The following is an 8,125-nucleotide window of genomic DNA, read 5'->3' as shown; positions in this document are numbered from 1 at the left end:
TACTTCTACCTCTCTACACTACCTTATTCTCTCTCTCACCCTCTACTCACTACTCCTCTCTACTCTCACACTACTCCTCTCTACTCTACACTACTCCTCTCTACTCTACACTACTCCTCTTCTACTCTACTCCTCTCTTACCTTCTTACTCTCTTCTACTCTACTCCTCTCTACTGCTCTCTACTCTACTCTTCTACACTACTACTCTCTACTCTACTCCTCTCTAACTCTACTCCTCTCTACTCTACTCCTCTCTACTCTACTCCTTCTCTTACTCTACTCTACTCTCTACTGCTCTCTACTCTACTCTCTACTGCTCTCTACTCTCTACTGCTTCTCTACTACTCCTCTTACTCCTCTACTCCTCCTACTACTCCTCTCCCTCTACTCTCTACACTCCTCTCCACTCTCTACTACTCCTCCTCCTCTACTCCTCTCTACTCCTCTACTACTCTACTTTCTACTCCTCTCTACTACTCTACTCTCTACTGTCTCTACTCCTCTCTACTCTACTCTCTACTCCTCTCTTACTCTACTTTCTACTTGGTCCCGTGTCCCGTGTGGGTCCGTGTGCCTCAGTGGTAGAGCATGGCGCTTGCAACGCCAGGGTTGTGGGTTCATTCCCCACGGGGGACCAGGATGAATATGTATGAACTTTCTCAATTTGTAAGTCGCTCTGGATAGAGCGTCTGCTAAATGACTTAATGTTATGTAAATGTACTCCTCTCTACTGCTCTCTACTACTCTACTCTCTATCTCTCTACTTGCTCTCTACTTTCTACTCTCTACTACTCTACTCTCTACTTATCTTCTACTACTCCTCTCTACTCTCTACTCCTCTCTACTCTACTCTCTACTCTACTCTCTACTCTCTACTGCTCTACTCCTCTCTACTTCTACTCCTACTGCTCTGAATAAACTGTAATTCAAGTTATCATATGAACCGTTGTTTTTGTATTGATCCCATCCTACCCTATACACTCCTACCTATCCAACCCCACCCTGTTCTATCCTAACCTACCATATCCTGTCCTACCATTCCCTATTCTATCCTGTTTCACCCCTACTCTGTCATGTTATCCCTATCCTACCCATTCCACCCTATAACTACCCTATCATCCTACAATATAATATCCTACCCTATCCCACCCTACCCATTCCTATCCTATCCTATTACACCATATCATACCCTATAATTATATATCCTATCCAACCCTATCCTGTCCTACCCTATCATATTCTACCTATATAACACCCTACCCAACCCTACCCTATCCAACCTGCACTACCCTATACAACCCTACTGTGTCCTACCATACCATATCCACCCTAACTTACTCTACCCTATCCTACCCTAAACCCATCCTATCCTACTCTATCATGCACTACCCTATCTACTCTATAACGTACCCTATCAATCCTTACCCTATCATACCCACATATCAACCCCTCTCTATCTACACTACCCTATCCAACCCTACCCACCAAATCCTACCCTATTCTACATTACAATATACCTATCCTACCCAACCCTTACCCAACCCTACCCTACCTGCTAGGCCATATATACCTATCCTATCCTACCTTATACGATCCTTATTCCTAACCCTACCATATCCTACCTTTACCATATCATGGCCCACCTACCCTAAACTATCCTACCTGCCTTAACCTACCTTATCATGTCCTACCCTATCCATCTATCCTACCCAACCTACCCTATCCTTCCCTACGCATCCTATCCCACCCTATTGTATCCTTACCATATAATACCGTATCCTATCCGTACACTATCCTATCCAACCCCTACCTATTCTACCCTACCCCATCCTACCTTAACCCACCCTATCATGTGTACCCTATTCGATTCTACCCTATAAATACCTATCAATCCATCCCTACCATCCCCTATCCTATCCACCTTATACCTACCCTACGTTATCCCGCCTACCGTATCCATTCCTACCCTATAATAATCTACTTCCCCTACATACCATATCCTATCCTACCCTATCCTCCCCTACCCCACCCTATTGTATCCTATAATACCGTATCCTATATAATATACCTTCTCCTACATACCATATCCTATCCTACCATATCCAACCCTACCATATCCTACCCTGAACTACCCTACAATACCATATTCCTATCCAACCCTACTGTGTCCTACCCATACCCTACAAAAACCCTACCCTATCCTACCCTTTCTATCCAACCCTACCCTACTGTATCCTACCCTTCCCTATCCCACCTTTATCCTACCTTGCCATATTCAATCCTACCCTTCCCAACCCTATCCTACCACCCTACCCTACCCTATCCTTTACTCTCAGATTATATTCAATTTTCCAAACCTAAGCAAAACACGCTGTACCTTGATGTCTGTGTCAGGGGAGACCAAGTCCCTTAGGCTCTCAATGGGCCCCATCAGGTAGGGGCAATGCTTCTGCATGATCTGAAGACGKAGAACAGAGGGATTAGCTTGGTCATAGGGTACCTAAGACCAAGAGTGTTTTCTGCAGGAAATGAATACTTTATTTGAAGCCTCTGTCATAAGGGCGACAGATGTCATAAACAGTTGTGGCAGCTGGTGTCACCTCATGGCAACTGACTTCACGGTGTTATAACATGACACAAACAATACACAACAACAACAGCCGTATACCCACAAGAGGGGAATGAAATGAAATTCTCCATTCAATATATTATAAGTGGTAGTGTGTCTCACGTCTTCCAGTGCGTCCTGTGCCATGGMCCTAAAGGACAGGATCACTCCGATGATGGTCATCCTCTTCAGAACGTTCTCTCCCGCTGGACAGGAACACACCAAGGGATTAAAGCTACGTTCATTCAATCTATTATCCTTTTAGTATCGTGAGGCACGGAGATGTTTTGACATCTCTGAAATCATGCATTGATGTCAGTTGGAGAAGTTCCAGTTATATTACACACACTGCACAGATCAGACAGGATCAGACAGGATTCAGACAGGATTCAGTCCCCCTGAGGTGTTTCACATCACCTTTCACATCACAACTGATAAAGCATTCTGTTTGGCTGTCTTCTCATCTTCCTCCTGTTCCCCCATGCAGCTCACTTCCCTGGAGGTTAGTGTGTGTGTGTGTGTGTGTGTGTGTGTGTGTGTGTGTGTGTGTGTGTGTGTGTGTGTGTGTGTGTGTGTTGTGTGATGTGCGTGCTATCCGCGTGTGTGGTCGTCACCAGGCAGTCTCTTCTGGACAGGTTTTAGCCATTGGCCTCAGGTTTGTCAAAGTTTAGCTCTCATTCTGAACTGCAGCGTCCATGTTTCTCATCACAGTTTCTGAAGAGGAGAGAAGAGAGAAGAGAGGAAATGAGAGGAGAGGAGAGAAAAAGAGAAGAGAGACGAAATGAGAGGAGAGGTGAAAAAGAGAAGCAAAGAGAAGAGCAGAGGAAAAATCAAATAGATGGATAGAGTTGTGATGATACTGTCAAACTATCAGGTTATGAGTGCAATCACAGAGTATATGTCAAGTTCAATCTTTTGTCAACTTTCTACATTTACTGTAGAGCTGAAATAACACATTGATCAGGAGATTTTCTCTCTTTCAGACGGTATGTTGATTTAACCTTTATTTAAGGCAGGGACAAATGAGATCATTTTTAATATAAATTAACACAGGGATGTTCAGGTCACAATGACCTTCATCATCTCTTTCGGACTGTGTGGGGGAGAGTAAGAGTGACTTCATGGTTAAACAGCAGCAGATCAGAGATAGACGCCAGCCAGCCCTCTAAGAGAGATGAGCCGTCTGTAATTGTTTGAAGCTTAATCTACTTTGAGTTTCTCCGACTTGTGAGGTGATGTGCGACATCAGGTTCCACTGAGGAACTTGAGACCGTACGGACCAATCAGTTCGGCCAGGGCCTGCTCATCTCTGGGCAGATTAGGGATGAGGGAGAATATGGATGTGTGGTTTAGAATGTAGTTGTCACGCCGACTGATCTGTTTCACCTGTTCCTGTGATTGTCTCCACCTCCAGGTGTCGCTTATTTTCCCTGTGTATTTTCTGTTTCCGTCTCTCTGTACAGTGTATTTCCCTGTGTTCCTGTCTCTCTGTACAGTGTATTTATCCCTGTGTTTCGTCTCTCTGTACCAGTGTATTTATCCCTGTGTTTCCTGTCTCTCTGTACAGTGTTATTTATCCCTGTGTTTCCTTCTCTCTGTGCCAGTGTATTTTATCCTGTGTTTCCTGTTTCTCTGTGCCAGTGTATTTATCCCTGTGTTTCTGTCTCTCTGTGCAGTGTATTTATCCCTGTGTTTCCTGTTTCCTCTGTGCCAGTGTATTTATCCTGTGTTCCTGTCTCGTCCAGTTCGTCTTGTTTTCTTTTTGTTTTTTTATTTCACCTTTATTTAACCAGGTAGGCTAGTTGAGAACAAGTTCTCATTTGCAACTGCGACCTGGCCAAAGAATAGAGATAGCAGTGTGGAACAACAACAACACAGAGTTACACATGGAGTAAACAATAAACAAGTCAATACAGGGTAGAAAAAAGAATCTATATACAATGTGTGCAAAAGGCATGAGGAGGTAGGCAATAAATCGAATAATTACAATTTAGCAGATTACACTGGAGTGATAATCATAAGATGATCTGTGCAAGTGAGATACTGGTGTGCAAAAGAGAAAAGATAAATAAATAAAAGCAGTATGGGGGGTGGAGGTGGGTAAATTGGGTGGGCTATATACCGATGGACTATGTACAGCTGCAGCGATCGGTTAGCTGCTCGGATAGCAGATGTTTAAAGTTGTTTGAGGGAGATAAATCTCCACTTCAGAGTTTTGCAATTCGTTCCAGTCGCAGGCAGCAGAGAACTGGAAGAAAAGGCGTCCAAATAGGTTTTGGCTTTAGGGATGATCAGTGAGATACACCTGCTGGAGCGCGTGCTACGGGTGGGTGTAGCCATCGTGACAGGAACTGAGATAAGGCGGCACTTTACCTAGCATAGCCTTGTAGATGACCTGGAGCCAGTGGGTCTGACACGAACATGTAGCGAGGGCCAGCCGACTAGGGCATACAGGTGCGATGTGGTGGTTCTGTATAAGGTGCTTTAGTAACAAAACGGATGGCACTGTGATAAACTGCATCCAGTTTGCTGAGTAGAGTATTGGAAGCTATTTTGTAGAGTGACATCGCCGAAGTCGAGGATCGGTAGGATAGTCAGTTTTACTAGGGTAAGTTTGGCGGCGTGAGTGAAGGAGGCTTTGTTGCGAAATGAAAGCCGACTCTAGATTTAATTTTGGATTGGAGATGTTTGATATGAGTTGGAAGGAGAGTTTGCAGTCTAGCCAGACACCTAGGTATTATAGTACTCGTACATATTCTAGGTCGGAACGCTCCAGGGTGGTGATGCTAGTCGGGCGTGCGTGCAGGCAGCGAACGGTTGAAAAGCATGCATTTGGTTTACTAGCGGTTTAAGAGGAGTTGGAGGCCACGGAAGGAGTGTTGTATGGCATTGAAAGCTCGTTTGGAGGTTAGATAGCACAGTGTCCAAGGAAGGGCTAGAAGTATACATGAATGGTGTCGTCTGCGTAGAGGTGGATCAGGGAATCGCCCGCAGCAAGAGCAACATCATTGATATATACAGAAAAAGAGTCGGCCGAGAATTGAACCCTGTGGTACCCATAGAGACTGCCAGAGGACCGGACACAATGCCCTCCGATTTGACACACTGAACTCTGTCGCAAAGTAGTTGGTGAACAGAGCAAGGCAGTCATTAGAAAACCGAGGCTACTGAGTCTTGCGATAAGATATGATGATTGACAGAGTCGAAAGCCTGGGCCAGGTCGATGAAGACGGCTGCACAGTACTGTCTTTTATCGATGCGGTTATGATATCGTTAGTACCTTGAGCGTGGCTGAGGTGCACCCGTGACCGGCTCGGAAACGGATTGCACAGCGGAGAAGGTACGGTGGGATTCGAGATGGTCAGTGATCTGTTTGTTGATTGGCTTTCGAAGACCTTAGATAGGCAGGGCAGGATGGATATAGGTCTGTAACAGTTTGGGTCCAGGGTGTCTCCCCTTTGAAGAGGGGGATGACTGCGGAGCTTGTATGTTTAGCTCAAGTCAACCAGCTGTTTTTCCCGTCATCTCTTTCTATTCTCTTTTGCCTGTCTTCCCGGTTTTGAACACTTGCCTGACTCGGACTACTTTCACCTGCCTGCGCTTGATTGAATCTGCCTCCCCTTCGGTACCTTTTGGACTCTGAACTGGTTTTGACCTTTTGCCTGTACACGACCATTCTCTTGTCTACCTCTTTTTGGATTAATAAACATTGTAAGATTCCAACCATCTGCCTCCTGTGTCTGCATCTGGGTCTCAACCTTGTGCCTTGATAGTAGTTTAGACTGTGGTTTAGACTGCAGTTAGGACCTGCAGGCTACAACACCTGAGGGGTACAACACCTGAGGGGTACAACACCTGAGGGGTACAACACCTGAGGGGTACAACACCTGAGGGGTACAACACCTGAGGAGTAAACTACAAAAGTAAGCTAGATCTACTCTGGGTTTGCTAAAGCTAGCCAGCTTCAGTTATCTTCACATTCCAGCTCAGGTTTCATCCATACTACGACGGTGGATATTCCTTGTYCGCCTGCTGCTAACTCTAGCAGGCTTGTAAACTAGTTGAATGCCAAACTCTTTATTGAGACAATACTGCAACATCAATTCAGGGGCGAGTCAGTGTCACATTTTCATTTGTGCCAAAATGAAAAAAGTTTTCAAATTCAGCAGGCTTTGGAGTGAAATAGGCTATTTTATTACTTATCGTTAATGCTGTCTTTGGTGTGCTTTTCAGTGGACAAACACCTTTTTTCCCACTCCTAATCTATACAATAATTTTCATACAAAAGTTTAAAATTAATTATGTCATTACTAAATGTGTAATGTGATATTGTATGACAATTTTTGTAACACAAAAAAATACATTATTATTAATCAATCTTCTTCCTCAAATGAAGGGAATGATGAAGCAATCTTTGCAAGAGGGAGGGAATATGATTTCATTGGTCCTCAACTCTCAGCTCAGACACTTCATTCAGGATAAACAGAGTTATCCCTGAGTTAGCCTGCCCAGCAGCAGGTTAGTTCTGAATGCAGGATAAACATTATCTCCTGAGTTAGCTCTGCCTCAGTTTCCTAGCAGGTTATGATATTTATGCTGAGTGCAAGAGATTTAACGAGATGTTTATCCGGTCTGAGTTAGCCTGCCCCAGCAGCAGGTTAAGTTCTGAATGAGGATAACAGAGTTATCCCTGAGTTAGCCTGCCCAGCAGCAGGTTAGTTCTGAATGCAGGATAAACAGAGTTATCCACTGAGTTAGCCTGCCAGCAGCAGGTTAGTTCTTGAAGGATGTTTGGCCATAAAAATGTACCAAGCTAAAAGGTGAGCTACTTTCGTGGTGCCAGTTATCCCGAGTTGAACTCAGAGTTGACCGAAGTTACCTGGCTAACTCCTGAACACCTACTTCGAGTACAGGGCTCTGGCAGAGTATAGGCCCCTGGATGTGTGTATCAGATCTGTGTGTACGTGGACAGCACTTTGTAAACAAAACACTGACTAAACAAATACTACTGATCGTTCAATACGAAACGCCTTGATAGTATAAGATAGCAGGTAAACCACCTGGTAAATGTCAAGCCAGAGTGAGACACACAGAAGGAGTACTGAAACAATCCATTATTTGAGTCCAAAATGGCACCTTATTTAAGGGCCCTGGTCAAAAGTAGTGCACTATAGGGAAAAGTAGTGACTATAGGGAATAGAGTGCCATTCGGGATGCTATAATGACGAGTCTGTACGTGACTCTGTAGAGGTATTAGATCTCTTCAGGGCTTATTGCAAAGTGGATAGAGAAAATATATAGAGCAGACATGAGATCATAGAGTGGTGGAGCTAGGTGGAGAGGGTGGAGCTAGGTGGAGAGGGCGGAGCTAGCTTGGAGAGGGCGGAGCTAGCTGGAGAGGGCGGAGCTAGCTGGAGAGGGCGGAGGTAGGTGAAGAGGAGTGGAGAGGGAGGTGAAGAGTGTGGTGCTAGGTGAGAGGGTGGAGCTAGGTGGAAGAGGGTGGGAGGTAGGTGGAGA

At 44.8% G+C, this 8,125-nt stretch overlaps 1 pseudogene; it reads right to left on the bottom strand.

Annotated features, from left to right (window-relative positions):
* Positions 1–8,125, bottom strand: part of LOC111956073 (nck-associated protein 1-like) — a 26,869-nt pseudogene that overhangs the window by 11,139 nt on the left and 7,605 nt on the right.

This window comes from Salvelinus sp. IW2-2015, linkage group LG3 (assembly GCF_002910315.2).
Source record: "Salvelinus sp. IW2-2015 linkage group LG3, ASM291031v2, whole genome shotgun sequence".
Taxonomy (NCBI): domain Eukaryota; kingdom Metazoa; phylum Chordata; class Actinopteri; order Salmoniformes; family Salmonidae; genus Salvelinus; species Salvelinus sp. IW2-2015.
This window is presented reverse-complemented; position numbering and strand designations above follow the sequence as displayed.